This window comes from Panulirus ornatus, chromosome 12, assembly GCF_036320965.1.
Source record: "Panulirus ornatus isolate Po-2019 chromosome 12, ASM3632096v1, whole genome shotgun sequence".
NCBI classification, from domain to species: Eukaryota; Metazoa; Arthropoda; class Malacostraca; order Decapoda; family Palinuridae; genus Panulirus; species Panulirus ornatus.
In genome coordinates this window covers 43,952,957-43,973,775 of record NC_092235.1, presented here as the reverse complement: position 1 = coordinate 43,973,775, position 20,819 = coordinate 43,952,957, and the positions used below count along the sequence as shown (strand labels likewise).

Below are 20,819 nucleotides of genomic sequence, written 5' to 3'. Positions count from 1 at the left end.
GGTCTAAATTTCCGTCTGCGTTACACTACTACACTCGCTTACGTCCGGGAGATCTGGGAGCTGTCTTACTCGTACGTGCGTAAGCAAGAATGTTCGTGAGTTTGCTCAGTCTGGGGAGCGGGTGGCGCGGAGACGGGCCTTCCGTGGGCACGTTACTATCCCCGTTTAACTCTGGGTAGTTTTTATGCGAGCTGTCCTTTAACAGGGCAATACCCTGAATTACATAGAGAAAGATCCTCTCGTGTACGTGATGGTTGACGAACATGAGAATTACACTCCATACTACACCACCACTACTGTATGTGGACTACGTTCACTGTTGAGAGATAGCTGGCCACCTGTAGATGATATGTCCGTTTCCTGCGTTGGGTTTGTGTTCCACGTGAGAGGGGAGGGGGCATACCACATGGGGGTGTACCATGTGGGGGTGTTCCATGTAGGGTGTGTGTATTATGCTGGGTGTATGTGCGATGGTGGATGAGTGTAATACATTGACGTTATTTACACAAACTTTACAGAAGCATTTGACAAATGTGACCAAGATTTCATAGCACATAAAATGCGTACGATGGGGATAACCGGAAAACTGGGAGAAGGATATACAACTTTTTATCGAATAAATCACAACGCATACTTGTAAACCATGCCATCTTTGAAGCTTCCATAGTATAAAGTTCAGTCCCCCAAGGAACTGTACTTGCACCCCTCCTGTTCCTAATTCTTAGGTTTGAAATTGACGCAAACGTGAGCCACATTACCACATTACCCTCAGCAGATGATCCAAGAACAAGAATGAAACTCATGTCAACAGATGATGCCGAAAGGTTATAAAGTGACATAAACGAAGTTCACTGGGCAACCGAGACCAACATGGGGCAAATGAAGAAATCAAAAACAACGAAGAATACGGAATAGACACAGACGTTATCATAAACCAGATGAATAATGTGAAAGACCTTGGAGTAATAATGTCTAACGAACTAACACTCAACGATAAAAAAATAAGAAACAACGGATGCCTCATGCAGATGGATGGCAGGCTGGATCCTGCAGACCTTCATGACAAGAAGAAAAACCAATTATGATATTATCCATGGCACTAATTATCTCACGAACTGAATATTGTTGCGTTCTAACATCACCCTACAAGGAGAGCGGATTTAGGAAGTGTCCAGAGATCTTTAAAAACTCATATCAATGTGGGCCTGAGGGCTGTGGCTCCCAAAATCTCGGTCGACCAACGACCCAATCCAGCAGCCTGAGTCAAGCCCGGGCTGTGTACCATGTTGCGTGTATGTACTATGCTGGATGGTGTAGGAAGTTGGATGTGTGTATCACGCTAGGTGTGTGCACCATGTTGCGTATGTGTACCAGGCTTCGATGTATGTACCATGCCGGATGTGTGTACCATGCTGGATGTGTGTACTGTGCTTGGCTCTGTGTACCAGGCTGGGTGTGTGTACTATGTTGGGTGTGTGCACCATGCTCGATGTGTGTACCATGTAGGGTATGTGTAGCATGCTGGGTGTATCTCACCCTGGCTGTGCATCACGACAGTTGTGCATACCGGGGTAGGTGCGTAACACGGTAGGTGTATAACTTATCTCGTAAACTGTACCCCGCTGGGAGTGCATTACGTTGTGATTAATTTTTCTTTTCTTTACTTTCCAGTGAACGTTTAACAGGCTTACCTAAATATACCATAAATATGCCGCAAGAACTCGGGTTTTCCCGCAATTTTTTCGTTTACGAAAACTGCCGACGTATATTGTTGCTGCACAAGAGTGCAGAAGTACGTATCACCACAATCAAAGATGCACAGGTTATACTCTTGGACCAGTCAGGTATCCGTTACAATGTGTCCATCTGTGTGTCCATGAGAACGTGTACCAATGCTCAGGATGCTCAAGAATGCCCACGACTATTGAGTAACCATCCTGGGGCGACAAAACTCGCAAAGCTCTTCAGGGACAAGATTTACAACACTCAAAAGCCTCAGTACTTGTCTTTTTTACGTTGGAGGCTTCAGTCACGGAGGCCTGGCCGTACTTGAAATACATAGTGGTTTATGGAAGGGAAAAAGAAGAGACAAGGGGAAGTATTTACGAACTTTGGATGAAGTGAAAAACCTGTCTTTAAAAATGTGCCAGCTCATAGTTATTGGGAAAGACATAAGAGGGTAAGAGTTATAAAACTTCGAGGCGTAGGGAAAGAAACCGTTATCAAAAAAGGTCCATCTTTGAATTGCCAAGGCATATTTGATTTACACACAACGTAAGCTCAAAAGTCTCACAGAGAACACAACGATCAAATAATTCAGGGAACGAGGTTCCCATGATTCAAATCACCATAACACAATTACCACATGCCTACTCCAAGCCTGAAGATCATTGGCTTATAAACTGATTCAAGAACAACCTTAAGACAAAAAGAAAAGGAGAAATGGCATTATAAATGTTCTCTCAAGAACCTGAACCATTTTCTATGTCCTGGCGCCGGTGTTGTGGTCGTCCCTATGGATCAGAAAAGCTTAGAGATCTCTCTTACACACCAAATGATACGATCTTGTTACCGTACACCAGTTGGGACTTGTGACTTACTGCATCTTAACTCCTGGAAGACCTTTAAACCAGCACGTGCTAAAGTGGGTTGTTTTTGTAACCATTTGTCGTAGCCACGAAATCAATATACAACTGATGTTCTAAAAACAGGTTCTTGGAACTGTTCTTTGGCCTCATATGTCTTTTACATGACAAGTAACGAGAAGAGTGTTCGGCTGGACTAGGTCAACGCTGTACCATCTCTTAGAAGGAAACAAGAGACGCGACCATCTAACGTTGCTACCGCTAACTCAACATCGACAAACACAATAACACAATGAAGCACAGCTAAACCGATAACTGCTCGTATCCAGCGGTAATGTCTCCTCTTGGGCAGAGACCTCACGGTTCCAAGTACGTGACTGCACCGGGTCGTGTCTGCTTTACCAGCCTACCCTGCCGGTAACGACAACGGTAACACAGATAACATCTCTTAGATCTGGAGGCGTCCACACTGTGGGCATGGTTGGGGCCATTACAGACAAGCACAGCCATTAACTGGCACATCATCACCACAATTTTAATTCCGCGCGGATGGGAAGGTTTTCCCCTCCCCCTCTTTTGGTATTTCAAATCGGTGGGAACAATACAATAAATATATATATATATATATATATATATATATATATATATATATATATATATATATATATATATATATATATATATTCCTTATCCCTGGGGATAGGGGAGAAAGAGTGCTTCCCACGTGTTCCCTGCGTGTCGTAGAAGGCGACTAAAAGGGGAGGGAGCGGGTGGCTGGAAATCCTCCCCTCTCCTTTTTTTTTTTTAATTTTCCAAAAGAAGGAACGGAGGGGGCCAGGTGAGGATATTCCAAAAAAGGCCCAGTCCTCTGTTCTTAACGCTACCTCGCTAATGCGGGAAATGGCGAATAGTTTAAAAGAAAAAAAAAGTTCTTGATCACGCGCAATATTGTGATCCTTTCCAATATATATATATATTATCCCTGGGGATAGGGGAGAAAGAATACTTCCCACGTATTCCCTGCGTGTCCTAGAAGGCGACTAAAAGGGGAGGGAGCGGGGGGCTGGAAATCCTCCCCTTTTGATTTCTTTTTTTCTTTAATTTTCCAGAAGGAACAGAGAAGGGGGCCAGGTGAGGATATTCCCTCAGAGGCCCAGTCCTCTGTTCTTAACGCTACCTTGCTAATGCGGGAAATGGCGAATAGTTTGAAAGAAAGAAAAGATATAAAGATATATATATATATATATATATATATATATATATATATATATATATATATATATATATATATATTGGTGATTGGTTCTCAGTGAATGTAGGTTTGCGGCAGGGGTGTGTGATGTCTCCATGGTTGTTTAATTTGTTTATGGATGGGGTTGTTAGGGAGGTAAATGCAAGAGTTTTGGAAAGAGGGGCAAGTATGAAGTCTGTTGGGGATGAGAGAGCTTGGGAAGTGAGTCAGTTGTTGTTCGCTGATAATACAGCGCTGGTGGCTGATTCATGTGAGAAACTGCAGAAGCTGGTGACTGAGTTTGGAAAAGTGTGTGGAAGAAGAAAGTTAAGAGTAAATGTGAATAAGAGCAAGGTTATTAGGTACAGTAGGGTTGAGGGTCAAGTCAATTGGGAGGTGAGTTTGAATGGAGAAAAACTGGAGGAAGTGAAGTGTTTTAGATATCTGGGAGTGGATCTGGCAGCGGATGGAACCATGGAAGCGGAAGTGGATCATAGGGTGGGGGAGGGGGCGAAAATCCTGGGGGCCTTGAAGAATGTGTGGAAGTCGAGAACATTATCTCGGAAAGCAAAAATGGGTATGTTTGAAGGAATGGTGGTTCCAACAATGTTGTATGGTTGCGAGGCGTGGGCTATGGATAGAGTTGTGCGCAGGAGGACGGATGTGCTGGAAATGAGATGTTTGAGGACAGTGTGTGGTGTGAGGTGGTTTGATCGAGTGAGTAACGTAAGGGTAAGAGAGATGTGTGGAAATAAAAAGAGCGTGGTTGAGAGAGCAGAAGAGGGTGTTTTGAAGTGGTTTGGGCACATGGAGAGGATGAGTGAGGAAAGATTGACCAAGAGGATATATGTGTCGGAGGTGGAGGGAACAAGGAGAAGAGGGAGACCAAATTGGAGGTGGAAAGATGGAGTGAAAAAGATTTTGTGTGATCGGGGCCTGAACATGCAGGAGGGTGAAAGGAGGGCAAGGAATAGAGTGAATTGGAGCGATGTGGTATACCGGGGTTGACGTGCTGTCAGTGGATTGAAGCAGGGCATGTGAAGCGTCTGGGGTAAACCATGGAAAGCTGTGTAGGTATGTATATTTGCGTGTGTGGACGTATGTATATACATGTGTATGGGGGGGGTTGGGCCATTTCTTTCGTCTGTTTCCTTGCGCTACCTCGCAAACGCGGGAGAGAGCGACAAAGTATAATAAAAAAAAAAAATAATATATATATATATATAATATATATATATATATATATATATATATATATATATATATATATATCATCCCTGGGGATAGGGGATTGAGAATACTTCCCACGTATTCCCTGCGTGTCGTAGAAGGCGACTAAAAGGGGAGGGAGCGGGGGGCTGGAAATCCTCCCCTCTCTTTTTTTTTAAATTTTCCAAAAGAAGGAACAGAGGGGGCCAGGTGAGGATATTCCAAAAAAGGCCCAGTCCTCTGTTCCTAACGCTACCTCGCTAACGTGGGAAATGGCGAATAGTTTAAAAGAAAAAAGAAAAGAATATATATATATATATATATATATATATATATATATATATATATATATATATATATATATATATATATATATATATATATATTCCTGGAAAACTGATAGGCAAAGCTTGAACATTTTCTGGACATAACTGCTCGTCACGATGCGTTCGTTTGGCCAGAAGTGACAACACATAAAAGTCGCCCTCCGGCTCAGCGGGTCCGCCCGCCCATGACCGTTGCTCTCCATTACAATACAACACAAATTTCACTGCCTCCATCACTCATGTTGCCTACTGTGACGGATGGCTCCTGGGTCGTTGCTTGAGGGACGACATCCATCGCAAGTAGTATTAAGTCCCAAGATCAGACTCCCCGAGCGTGAAGAGTTCACCAGACTAATTGCTCTCTCGTCCTAACGCTATGTTCCTCCTCCCCAAGTGTAGAACTTAACTATTATTCTTATATCTATCTTTCGTTATTCTTCCCTGCCATCGAATACGTGATCCCTAACACTCTTGTACATCGGGAAATGCTCGAATCCTCATATGCCGAGTTAGGGATAAAACTATATATATATATATATATATATATATATATATATATATATATATATATATATATGTATATGTGTGTGTGTATATATATATACATATATATATATATATATATATATATATATATATATATATATATATATATATGTGTGTGTGTGTGTGTGTGTGTGTGTGTGTGTGTGTGTGTTTTGGTATGTACTAGAGTAATCACATGTGCTCCTGTGTCATGAATTCCAGTGAATGTTTTGAGAAATTTACCCAACTGTCGCGTGAAAAATGTGAAGCCGTTGCGACACCATCAATTCAAGATATAGAACCAACAAGGGACATGACATTATTGACTTGGCCATGTCCAAGGTGGCAACACGTCGCTGAATATGGACGATATAGACTGGTATTCTAACTCCTCAGAGATCTACTACGTAGAGTCATACTACAAAATTCCTAGTAAATCCAGTGGAGCCTGATGAAGTTAAGGGTCCAAAAAGTGTATAAATGATCCAGTGGTCCAACAGATATTCCTGAGCTGTGTTACCGATGCGCTCCCGGCAACTTCTACGTGGCACGTACAATATCTTCAAACCTAAATCCTATAAGCACATTATTTTTCCCTGATGTCAGGAAACTCAGCAGAGATGAAGCCCATCGGAGCTTTTAATCTATGAACGGCGGAGAAAAACAACTTTTCCAGGATTTTAGCTTCAGCATTTTGCTGCATTAATACGAATTTTTATCGGCGCTCAGCGAAACATACTGGACGCAAATAACAGGAAATTTTGTGATATTTGTTGCCATTTTTCCATTTCTAGTTGTAGGACCATTTAGTCGTCCGCGTCGTCAGAGCAACATTTTAGAGGGTAGAAACATAACGAACTCGACACCAAACTCTGCACATCACTGGCAATCAACACACACACATGTGCACCACCACAGTGTGTGAGGTCTCAATGGTTGGCCACAATTTTGTGTGAACTGCACGACAGACATTTATTACATTAAACTTTGTGTTGTGTATTTTCAATCGAAGGGAAACCTAAATTCATTTACTATATTATTTTCATTATTATTATTATTATTATTATTATTATTATCATTATTATCATTATCATTATTATTATTATCATTATTATTATCATTATTATTATTTCTTTCTTTCTTTCATACTATTCGCCATTTCCCGCATTAGCGAGGTAGCGTTGAGAACAGAGGACTGGGCCCTTGAGGGAATATCCTCACCTGGGCCCCTTCTCTGTTCCCTCTTTTGGAAAATTAAAAAAAAAAAAATTATTATTATTATCATTATTATTATCATTATTATTATTATCATAAAGGAAACTCTTCATGAAAGTACATGTCTCAGCCATTTCAAAATTCTTCAACAAGCTGAAGCAACGTTGTTAACCACCGGGATCCAATCACATGGAATTTCCTGCAATTTCCTCACTGTGGTACAACAATTATGTCCGCGGCTATTTTCACCGCAGGCCACGGTCAATATTCTGTATTTCTATGGACAGAATTCTCTTCACCACTTATTCGACCGACCCACTGCTGGAGACTGACAAAGTTTCTTTGAAGACTCTCTCAATACCTCAGTACTCCTTTATATCCCTTAAAGGTCTCATCTTCAACATATCCTAATATGACTCGAGACCTTATGGCATTTACATATTACTGGAACAGCAGCGTCCTGATGACTGTGGCTTGCGACACATCACGAGCTACTTTTTACCAGATCTGAAAAGATATCTCTGACATGGGTCCTCTGTCCCCTCTCCACTGTTGTTCCCCTTTCATTTAGGTAATCTTTGATCCATCACATGAATACTCTTAACCCTGGCTGCCAGAAGGAAGTCGCGATATTCTTTCTTATATCATCCAGTTGAGGATGGTGTCAAATGCCCTCTGACGGTCCACACCCACGTATTCAACCCACTTATGTCATTGCTCTTAGCTAGTGCTCCCATTAGCGCTGTCCAGCCGATTCGTCCTGCATGAATCTCTCCATAGACCGATGCCGCCTACTTACTTCTTACAAAGTATTCATCCGTGCACATGAACATTTACGCAAATATGTACTTATACATAATACGTGTTTGTATGCGTGTGCATAGAAAATGCGTATGCGCGCGCGCGCGCGTGTGTGTGTGTGTGTGTGTGTGTGTGTGAATGATGGGTTCGAGTGAGAGTCTTCCGTCACTACCCATCTTCTCCCTCCCAGATCGTCAGTCCCTCACCTTCCTCCCCCTCGGTCGGCACCTCCTATACATCTCCCCCTACTCCTCCCTCCCTCCCTCAGCATCAGCACCGTGCAAGCGTTGAGGGGGTCGACACCAGCTGCTCGCTAGCTGCCCTTCCCCAATAATCAAGGCACCGCTAGACTTGCTTCCCGCCACGGCTTGCTACTTAGGCCCGTCTTAGAATTAATCTCTACCTTAGTGTTTACTTAGGCTGCTGGAGCTCCGTGCGGGAGGGATGACGAGGGAGGCAGAGAGAGAGAGAGAGAGAGAGAGAGAGAGAGAGAGAGAGAGAGAGAGAGAGAGAGAGAGAGAGAGAGAGAGAGAGAGACGGATGGTAAGGAGGTTAGGGTGGGATGGAGGAGGGAGTAAAATGTTTCCGAAGATAAAGCGGAAGGAGGAGTTGATGATGATCTGTGATACTTGTATTATCTGCACGCAGGTAGTGAGCTCAATGTCACATGTTGATATCTAGCGGTGACTGTATCATAGCGTTCCATGACTCTCATGATCACCGGGGAAGAAGGTTTCCGACGTGTAAACTATTTCCCTCTCGGGGTAAACTCCGAGACGACTTCAGGGATTCAATTATCTTCCGTTCCTATGGTATCATTATGTACTGTATGTGTACACACACACACACACACACACACACACACACGTAATTCGAGATCTGGCAGGTCAGGCAGCCATCTGTAACAGCCAGCTGTTCAGCGAGTTCCTGAACTTCTCCACTGGCTGTCCTAAAATGTTTTCGTGCATAATGGCTGCGTGCGGAACAGTTTAAAGACCCGGATGTTTACACTAGTTTTTCTCAGGCACAGTTTACCTTCACGCTTGTCACTCCAAAAAGCAATGATTTTCGGAGTGCAAACTGGTAACATCACTTCCATCATTGACATTACAAGTACTACCATACACAAGTACTACTGTACACAAATACTACCGTACACAAGTACTACTGTACACAAATACTACCGTACACAAGTACTACTGTACACAAATACTACCGTACACAAGTACTACCGTACACATGTACCGTACACACGTACTACCGTACACATGTACTACTGTACACAAATACTACCGTACACAAGTACTACTGTACACAAATACTACCGTACACAAGTACTACCGTACACATGTACTACCGTACACACGTACTACCGTACACATGTACTACCGTACACAAGTACTACCGTACACATGTACTACCGTACACACGTACTACCGTACACATGGAATAGATGGAAACAATATCCATCTCTGTAAATATACGTTACGTTGGTATTATGGTCTATCCTTCAACCCCGGAGCTTGCCTCCTTATCGAGAGTCTGGTCTGCCAGGCTGTTACTATCTGCAGATCTCCATCTATTACAGGATGTGTAATATCAATAAATTCCAGACTATATATATATATATATATATATATATATATATATATATATATATATATATATATATTTATATATATACATAACGCTAAGTATATCATGTGCTTTCTGTCCGTTCCGCCGAACAGGATAATTGTAATCATCATCACTCCTAGTTAACTGTGAGGGCAGGAGGGCCTGCCAACCAATCGAGAAGCGATCGTAACTCAGCCCACTGCACCACCCGCCCACCTCCAGGAAACCAGAACCAACGACCAGCAGCAGTATTCCCATAACACATTTCCCGCCCCATCACCCACCCCACCAACAACTGCCAACAGAATCAACAATTATAACGTAATTATCTAACTCTGTTTCCGACCTGTTATTCAAACCACAACACACGAACCCACCTGGAAAGTACTGAGGTCTTTTCTTTTTTTTTTTCACCAGCGATGCACCACCGCCCATGTGCGCACCTGTCAATCTACTGTCAAACCATTTCCAAACGATGAAACGCAGTACAACCCCGACGCCTGTAAACTGTGTGTGTGTGTGTGTGTGTGTGTGTGTGTGTGTGAATACGTCATGCATACGTGACACCACTACGGTTGACAATCACGTTAAAAACACATCTAAGCACCACCCACAAGTAAAATAAGAGTGGCTGTGTCGCAACACAGAGCTCTAAACTCGTCAATAATGTGATGGCCATCGTATAACAGCCATGTATTTACACCAGTTTGAACTGGTTTTTAACACCAGTGCAGACGTATCACGAGGCATCTATACTCCTGGCAATAAACGTTGATGGGCGCCAATAACAGTAAAGTACAAACATAGCCATTGCCAAGTACAGCTACCCACCGCTGATACCAGGCTCATAATCCATGTAATACCAACTAACCCCCAAACTCCTTCCAACCATCTTAAGGGCCAAGGAGCCTAATCCCCCCGCCACCTTCACCACCTCTCTCTCTCTCTCTCTCTCTCTCTCTCTCTCTCTCTCTCTCTCTCTCTCTCTCTCTCTCTCCATGCCCTCCTCCTCCTCCTCCGCCAGTGCTGTACAATCCCTGGCCTGATCCCCCCAGCTTACACTAGGCGTAGTAACTAGGCGCTGCCGTTCCGACCGACGCGTGTCGTAGGAGCTCACACACCACCACCCACGTACCTCGTAAGGAACTCACACTCCCACGACTCATACGTGTTCTCGGAGCTCACAGCATACGACCCAGGCCTGTCCTACGTGTTCAAGAACTAGACGTTCTTGTAACAGATCGATGACAGATACAGCAGACCGTTCCTCGAGAGATGTAGGGAGAGAAGAACAAGAGGACGTAACACAAGATCAAGCAAGGGACTTGTACAGAAAGACGCAAAGAGGTGCTTTTAATGTACAAGAGCCGTGGATGAATGGGAAAAAAATGAATGAAGATAAGGTTAATACAGACAACATACAGTAATGTGAGCTTCTGGTTTCTTCCATTACCACACACACACGCACACACACAGACACACACACACCCTAGAAGGGGATCCAGTAGTCTGTTGATGTTTCGCATCTGTATGAAAGAGAATGGTCAAGACGTGGAGCCCATATTGAAGCAAAACAGGTCCTTTACATACACATTCACGAAACAAATCAATGGTCATTACGGTCGATGTAGGTTCAAGTCTTAATACAATACGTTCCAGTGTTAATACAATAGGTTTCTGTTAATACAACAGGTTCCAGGGTTAATACAATAGATTCCATGGTTAATACAATGGATTTCTAGGTTAATTCAATACGTTCCAGGGTTAATACAATAGGTTCCAGAGTTAATGCAACAGGTTCCAGGGTGAATACAATAAAGTCCAGCGTTAATACAATAGGATCCAAGATGATACAATAGGTTCCAGGGTGAATACAATAAAGTCCAGTGCTAATACAATAGGTTCCAGGGTGAATACAATAAAGTCGTGTTAATACGATAGGTTGCAGGGTGAATACAGTAAGGTCGTGTCAACACAACAGGTTCGTGTTAATACGTAGGTTCCGGTGTTAATACAATGAGGTCCAATGTTCATACAACAGGTTCGTGTTAATAAAAAGGTTCCAGTGTTAATACAACAGGTTCATGTTAATAGAAAAGGTTCCAGGGTTAATACAATAAGTTCCAGGGTGAATACAATAAAGTCCAGTGTTAATGCAATAGGTTCCAGTGTTAATAGAATAGGTTCCAGGGTTAATACAATAAGGTCCATTGTTAATACAATAGGTTTGTGTTAATACAACAGGTTCCGGGGTTAATACAATGAGTGTGTTCCGATACCAGAGAAGGTGAGTGAATAATGTGACGCCTGCAGTGCGTCACCAATCAATAATGTGACGCTTGCCGTGCGTCACCAATCAATAATGTGACGCTTACCATGCGTCACCCATCAACAATTTGACGTTTACCGTGCGTCACCCATCAATAATGTGACAACTGTGTTACGTCACACCATCAATAATGTGACGCCTGTCACGTCACACCTTCAATAACGTGATACCTTTCTTACGTCACACTATTCATAATGTGACGCCTTCCTTACGTCACACCACCTGTAATGTGACGCCTGAGGTATGTCACACCATCAGTAATGTGACGCCTGAGTTATGTGACACTATCAGTAACGTATGACGCCTGCCTTAAGTCACACCATCAGTACGTGACGCTAGCCTTACAACACACCTTCTGTGAAGTGACGCCTGCCTTACCTCATACCATCTTTAAAGTGACGCCTGCCTAACGTCACACGATAATGTTACACCGGCCTTACGTCACGCGATCAATAAAACAAGCCCCTACTAAAAAAAAAAAATAATACATAAAACATAAAGGATGGCATGTAAATGCCATTTATTTTCAAATTTAATGGTTATTTCGGATATTAACATGATTAAATACCAAGCACACACACACACACACACACACACTCACACACACACACACACACACACACACACTACCCTCCCCCCACGTCGAACGATTGGTATTTACAATCATATGGGGGGACGAGAGAGAGGAGCGGGGGGGGGGGTATAATGGATGGGGGAGGGGCATAATGGAGCCGAAGGGGGGGGGGGAAAGTGGAGCTGGGGGGGGGGGGGGAATAGTGCAGGGGAGGGGGTGAAGCCTGGCATGACAACTTGGTTATCACTCTTAAACTAGAGGGAGGGGGGAATGATCGCTCCCTCGGGAACCGAGAACGAAAGTTAATGAAAATGTAACGTTCAGATTAACAGGAAATGGCGTAATTTAACCGTCGATTTACTCAGTTTCATCTATATTGCGCATCTCATTTTCGAACATATCAACAGTACTGCGAAACACGTCATACAACCAATATCTATCTATCTATCTATCTATCTATCTATATATATATATATATATATATATATATATATATATATATATATATATATATATGAATCAGCCACCTGATTCGTATGAAGTCTGTTGTGGATGAGAGAGCTTGGGAAGTGAGTCAGTTGTTGTTCGCTGATGATACAGCGCTGGTGGCTGATTCATGTGAGAAACTGCACAAGCTGGTGACTGAGTTTGGTAAAGTGTGTGAAAGAAGAAAGTTAAGAGTAAATGTGAATAAGAGCAAGGTTATTAGGTACAGTAGGGTTGAGGGTCAAGTCAATTGGGAGGTAAGTTTGAATGGAGAAAAACTGGAGGAAGTAAAGTGTTTTAGATATCTGGGAGTGGATCTGGCAGCGGATGGAACCATGGAAGCGGAAGTGGATCATAGGGTGGGGGAGGGGGCGAAAATCCTGGGAGCCTTGAAGAATGTGTGGAAGTCGAGAACATTATCTCGGAAAGCAAAAATGGGTATGTTTGAAGGAATAGTGGTTCCAACAATGTTGTATGGTTGCGAGGCGTGGGCTATGGATAGAGTTGTGCGCAGGAGGATGGATGTGCTGGAAATGAGATGTTTGAGGACAATGTGTGGTGTGAGTTGGTTTGATCGAGTAAGTAACGTAAGGGTAAGAGAGATGTGTGGAAATAAAAAGAGCGTGGTTGAGAGAGCAGAAGAGGGTGTTTTGAAATGGTTTGGGCACATGGAGAGAATGAGTGAGGAAAGATTGACCAAGTGGATATATGTGTCGGAGGTGGAGGGAACGAGGAGAAGTGGGAGACCAAATTGGAGGTGGAAAGATGGAGTGAAAAAGATTTTGTGTGATCGGGGCCTGAACATGCAGGAGGGTGAAAGGAGGGCAAGGAATAGAGTGAATTGGAGCGATGTGGTATACCGGGGTTGACGTGCTGTCAGTGGATTGAATCAGGGCATGTGAAGCGTCTGGGGTAAACCATGGAAAGTTGTGTAGGTATGTTTATTTGCGTGTGTGGACGTATGTATATACATGTGTATGGGGGTGGGTTGGGCCATTCCTTTCGTCTGTTTCCTTGCGCTACCTCGCAAACGCGGGAGACAGCGGCAAAAAAAAATATATATATATATATATATATATATCAGTGGATGTATAAGAAAAAGCGGCAGGAGGTAAAGAAGAAGTTGCAAGGGTTGAAAAAGAGGGCAAATGACAGTTGGGGTGAGCGAGTATCAGTACATAGAAATAACAAGAAGTTTTGGAAGGAGACCAATAATATGCGAAGAACAAGAGAAAAATAAGAACATCGGTAACGGGGGCAAAACGGGAAGTGATAACAAGTAGTGATAAAGTCAGGAGGAGATGGAGTGAGTGTATCAAAAAACTGTTGAATGTGACTGATAACAAGGTGGCAGATGTACGGTGTCAGGGTCGGGGTGGTATGCGAAGTGAGAGTGATGGAGAGTAGTTTGGTGAAGAGAAAGGAGATGGTGAAAGCTCAGCAAAAGTTGAAGCGGGCAAAGGTAGCTAGAGTGGATGGTGTTAAGTTGAATTTACTATGAAAGGGGGTGACTGTGATGCTGACTGACTGGTGAGGATTTTCAATGCATGTATGGATCATGGTGAGGTGCCTGAGGATGAGCGGAATATATGCATTAGTGCCACAGTATAAAGGCAAAGGCGAGTGTTCATTTTACAGAGGTAGAAGTTTGTTGTTCATACCTAATAAGTAGTATATGAAGGTATTGATTGGGAAGGTGAAGACGTGAACAGAACATGAGATTGGGAAGGAAAAGTTGTGGTTCCTGAAGTGGTAGAGGATGTGTGAATCAGGTGTTCGCTTTAAAGAATGTGTACGAAAAATGCTAAGAGAAACGGAAGGATTCGTATGTGGCATTTAGGGATCTGGAGAAAGCATATGACAGAGTTGATAGAGATGCCTTATAGAAGGTCGTAAGAATATACGGTGAAAGAAGAAAGCTGCTATAAGCAGCGAGAAGTTTTTATCAAAGATGTAAGGCATGTGTACAAGTAGGAAGAGATGAGAATTGTTCTAAGTGAAGGTCGATCTGCGGCAGGGTATGTAATGTCACCATGGTTGTTTAGTTTGTTTATGGATAGAGGGGTGAGGGAAGTAAATGCGAGGGTCTTAGAGAGAAGGGCGAGTACACAGTCTGTGTGGGATAAGAGGGCCTGTGTCAGATGTTTGCTGATGATGCAGTACTGGTTGCACTTCGCGTGAGACACTGTAGAAGTTGGTGACGGAGCTTTGAAGGGTGTGAAGTGAGGAAGTTGCGAGTAGGTGTGAATAAAAGCAAGATCACTAGGTTTAGCAGGGGGGAAGGACAGATTAGCTGGAGGGTGTTAGTTTGAATTGAAAGAAAATTGAATACTCCAGTAAGTGAATTGTTTAAGATAACAGGGAGTGGGCATGGCAGTACTATGGAAGCGGAAGTGAATCATAGGGTGGCTGAGGGGACGAAGATTGTGGAAGCCCAGAAGAGTGTATGAGAGAACGTTATATGGGAGGGCAAAAATGGGTATGTATGAAGGAATAGCAGTCTTAACAATATCATATGGATGCGAGGCATGGGCTATACATAATGCTGTTAGGAAAGGCTGGATGTGCTGGAAATGAAATGTTTGAGGAAAATATGTGGTGTGAGGTGGTTTGATCAAGTAACGAAAGAGTAAGAGAGAAGTGTGATAATAAGTGTGATTGAGAAAGCTGAAAGGGTATGCTGAAATGGTTTGGATATACAGAGAGAGAATGAGTGAGGAAAGTTGAAAAAGAGGATATATGTGTCAAAAGTGGAGGAAACAAAGAGAATGGAGAGACTAAACTGGAGATGGAAAGTGGAGTGAAAAAGATTTTAAGCGATCAGGGCCTAAACATGCTGTAGCGTGAAAGGCGTACATGGGATAGAGTAAACTGGAACGAATGTGGTATACTGGGGTCGAAATGTTGTTAATGAACCGACCCAGGGCATCTGAAGCGTCCGGGGTAAACCATGGAAAGGTCTGTGGGGCCTGGTTATGGCTAGGGAGTGGTTTCAGTACATTACACAAAGCAGTTAGAGAATGGATGTGAACAGACGCGGCCTTTCTTCGTCTGTTCCTGGCGCTGTCTCGCTAATACGGGCAATGGCAATCAAGCACAGTATATACATTTCGTTTTTAGCGGAGCAAGTCGACTACAAGCTGTTAACATCGTCAGAAGACGGGATGTATATATCCAGTCGTTGAGGGTCTTGTCCACGCTCTCTTGCTCCCCGTGGAGCATAACTTCTGCGACACTGATGTTCCATACAAGATGGCGTAAAGTTGCATTCTAATAATAACAATAATGTTATAATAATAATAATAATAATAATAATAATAATAATAATGATAATAATAATAATTTTTCCTCTAATGCTAACTCGCTCCCGCGGGAAACAGGTAACACATATATGCACATACGAGAAAATTATCATCAATAATAATAATAATAACAACAATAATAATAATAATAATAATAACACTAATAATAAATGTTAACGTGTATGTAAGTGTACATATAGCTTGGCACGAGACATCAATCTTTTTATCCCCAGTGTTATCTGGCTTCACTGTCGTCAGTTTTCATGACTAGTGATCTACTTTGAGGTGCACGCCTCTATGACCATGAACTCTCGTGGAATCTTAGTGGGTATATCACTCTAGTGAGCATTCCTGCTTTTCAATGGAAAATCCGCAGCTCCTCTGCCTCAACGAAAACCTACTTTAAGTCCCTTACCTTCTCATCTAGTTACAGTACTCATGCACCTGTTGTTTCATCTAAACTCATAAACAATTATTTCGGTCTGTAATTCATCTATGGATTCATCCAACCTCTGAACTATCTATTCATCAAACCACCTATCCTGAATTTCACAGTCTACGACATCGAGTCAAACATATGCACCCTGGTCTCAGGAGCCAGCAACGTCCATTTCAGCCTCTAATCACCCCCATCTCACGGGATGCCACAAAAACCTATATACAACCACCAACCAGTCCTCTCCTCCTCGCTTCCTCCTTCCCATCCTCACCATCTCGACGTCCCTATCTTAGCTCCCCTACCCATCTGCACTACCTCCCTCCCACACCACTTTAAGTCCCTTCCACGCATACGTTTCTCCCCTCGCCAGCCACATCCCCTCGCCAGCCATTCTCCCGTCGGGCAAATCCCTGGTCTTCCAGCGGCCCCCGGCGCTACACACTTGGAGACAATCTCTGGGTCTTACGGGATACACAAGATACCTCCCCCAGGCGTCCTGCCCGTACCTTTGATGGCAGATTTCCCGGACGATCTGGGGCCCAAATCTCTATGGCGGAGGAGCGCGCATGCACACCGTCTTAGGACCTACTTAAGAGGATATCTAAATGCTTTTAACGGATTAGGATCTCCCGTGTATAAACTGGGCAAAATGTAACGCGAAAGTAAGCTCCTGGTGTGCTCATGGTGGGCAAAGGGTGAGGGCCCCGTCCCCTTTAATATATATATATATATATATATATATATATATATATATATATATATATATATATATATATATATATATATATATATATGAAGAAATAGACGGTCCTACGGTTTCCCTAAAAGGCATAGCTAAAAATAGTTAGGGTCATCTTTACACATAATAGACATGCATTATACATGACATGTGCCATTGAGGCCATTGTTCGTGTGTTTCTGATGCTACCTCGTTAAGGTGGGAAAGTCAGAGATATATATTTTTCCTCTATTTCTGATATATAGATATATATATATATATATATATATATATATATATATATATATATATATATACATATATCATATGCACCGGGGAAACACTACTTTCAGAATCATTGTTGGAGTGCAAACTTTATCTCGTTAATTGCCATCATTAGCGAGGAAAATGATGATCGACGAAAATAATTTTGCTTGACTAGAGACAAAATATTAACTAGCACATCAGGGGAACGAAATCTATATGATTTCATACAATACTTCATTTCCTATGTATTCTTACCAGTGAAAAAATAAAACCGTCCGTTAAACAGTGAATATGAACAATTTGAATCACTGTTTATGACCCAAGGTCACTAAATACTTTTCTAATCGTTCTTATAACCTGTACAGGTAACTCTTATTAACCCACAGTGTACAGAACAAAAGTAAAACACGTCTCATATGATTTAACATCATGCCACAATTCCAAATTACAGTCCAATCATTTTAAAGACAATCATTTTCATAACGTGCCTACTCTACATAACAAACGTACATCGGCGTTGGTGTATCGTAATCCCAGAATTAAAACAAAAACCTAATGGACTCGCTCATACATATTTTCTCGATGTAAAGTGAATGAAAAAAAAAAGTATAATGACACAGCTAAAAATAAATTATCATTTCAAAATTACTGGATAATCTCTATAAACAAGACTTACTGCGAAAATATCTTTTTTTTTTACACAACACGGAATATAACATCAAGATCTAAACCTTCCTAAGTTCCTTCAAATGATTACATCACCCCGGATACCCATCTCCTCTCTCTCTCTCTCTCTCTCTCCTGATGCTCGAATTACGCTTGATTTTAATCCTCACATAAAACCAATGTTCCATTCGTATACTATTTTCAGACAGCGCGCTATTCCTGCACTCTCTCCTGCGCACGAAGACAGCACCTCAGGTCAGATATAAATGTTGACGTCATGTTGATAAAGTTTCCCCTTTCGCGAACCCGCGTCCTTAGGTGAGGGTGGCGTCCCTCCCACACGAACACAGACCTTCATGGGTATTGCAGTGGTAACCCCACGGCCTCCAATATACATGTACCTGAGGAACGACTGGTTTTTTTCTTGTCACCTCTGTGGCGGTGAGGGGTCACTCGCCCAGCGAGTGCCCAGGCTGACGACAACCAACACGGGTGGCAGGGATGGGGTTAGCTACTCACCGAAAGCTTGTATGGAGGGGAGAAGTCCGGTGACACCGACGAACAGCAGTAGGAGGAAGGAGGGGCGAGTCCATGTGGGGGGCAGGGGGGCCAATGGGGAGGAAGGGCGCCCCCTCCCTGGCACACAGCACCACACCATGGTTATGGCGGCCCCGTCCTCACTACCATGCCTGCAGAGAAAGATAAAAAATAATGTTAATGACATACACGAAACTGAAGGAGGCAGAAGTGAGTCACATTCAGACTACTTGAGGTTAATGAGAGAGAGAGAGAGAGAGAGAGAGAGAGAGAGAGAGAGAGAGAGAGAGAGAGAGAGAGAGAGAGAGAGAGAGAGAGAGAGCTATGATATGCATCCTCAAGGAATCAGACATGGGAACGAAGCCGGCTTCAGCTTCTCGAAACAAGGTACTGAAGGCCTTGGCTTCGGTTTCGGATGTTGTTAAAAAAAAAACTTCGGGTTCGAAGGAGGAGGCCCAGCTTCGGTCCCATGTCTGGATGTAGCTACCTACGTCATAGCCTTACATGGAAAGTACTTGAACAAAATCAACAGCCAAGCTAAGGCGTGGATGACGCGAAGACAGTCCGCGCCAAACTCGTTCGGTTAATCATGAGTCACAAACAAAAGAAGCCCTCGCGAGGTAACGTAAGGGCTTCACTTCAATCATGGTTTCCTTACAAGGAAAGGTATATGGTTCATCTCACCTTATGGGATACGACGGCAAGGGCTTCAACTTACCTTATGATGTAAGACTCGGGCCTAACCTTGAGAATGAATTACGATAGGTTCTCACCAACCCATGGCAACTAAATAACCTTAAAAGCCTTTCTAAGCACAGTGAGCCACTGCCACATCAACAGTCTTTAGCTGAAGCAGCTTTCAAGCCCGAGTTTGTCAAGAAGAACCACGTCAAAAAAGTACTGTATATGGTAATAAACAAACGCAACGCAGGACTGTACTAAATGGAAATAAAGAAAATCATATTACAACAGCAAGACAACAAGAAAGGCTATCGCCTCCTTCAGTATCTGGAATACTCTCAATACAGTGTAAGAAAATGAAATCAATTGAGTAACAGCTACATCCATACAAATATGGAGTTTCCACGATACACACAAGATAAAGAAAAAAACGCCAAGACCAGACAATGAAGCACACTGACTAACGTATCATTTTATAACTAGAGTTATGAGCAATATCCCCTTGGGAAGGTTAGCACCACTAACACGTCCAATTCAGTCTCATTCATCAGTATCATAATTTGACGGCATATACCCCTCACATCTCTCCATATATCTTAACAACCAGTGATCACAAAATACTCCTAGTGTATGACCTTGGGGCGTGTTCCACTTAACCCAATAATATGAGACACAACTTTCACCAGTTCATTACTTCTCTGAATACATTAAGACCGGGCATGCATGTCTGCCATTCGTATCGCTTTCACGTATATACCGGAGCGTGAGTTTTCTACGTGTGTATGTCAACATATACAATTGAAAAACATTTTATATATTTTTGTTATATACTTTGAGGTATATCAAAGTCCCACAATCTACTCACGCTTATACTTGGCAGCCGATCAATGACACTCCCTCTATCAGTTACCTTAACATCCCTTACTCCCCCAAGACCAAACCACACCATCCCAGGTTCCCGTCTTCCCCCAGACCAAACCACACCACCCCAGGTTCCCTTCCTCCCCCAGACCAAGCCACACCACCCCTGGTGCTCTTCCTCCCCCTGACTAAGCCACACCACCCCAGCCTCAAAACATCATCCGCAGGTTCTGACCCACCTCTTCTATCCTCCTCTTCCTCCTCCTTTTCTCTTTCCCAAACTCCCCAATCCCACACCAACTTCCTCCTCCTCCTCCTCCTCTCCTTCCTCTCTTCTCTCCCACCCAGCTCCAGCGTCCTCCTCCTCCTCTCAACTATTCTAATCAATCTCTCTAATCACTCCCACCCTCATTAAGGGATAATTAATTGATTGCGTGATTCTTTTAGCGG

General features: G+C 43.0%; 1 long non-coding RNA gene across 1 annotated transcript in view; it reads right to left on the bottom strand.

Annotated features, from left to right (window-relative positions):
- LOC139751738 (uncharacterized) overlaps positions 1-20,819 on the bottom strand; it is a 217,858-nt gene that overhangs the window by 75,211 nt on the left and 121,828 nt on the right. The window contains exon 2 of the long non-coding RNA XR_011713410.1: positions 18,810-18,979. This is a non-coding gene — a long non-coding RNA (uncharacterized lncRNA). The remainder of the gene's footprint in view (positions 1-18,809; positions 18,980-20,819) is intronic.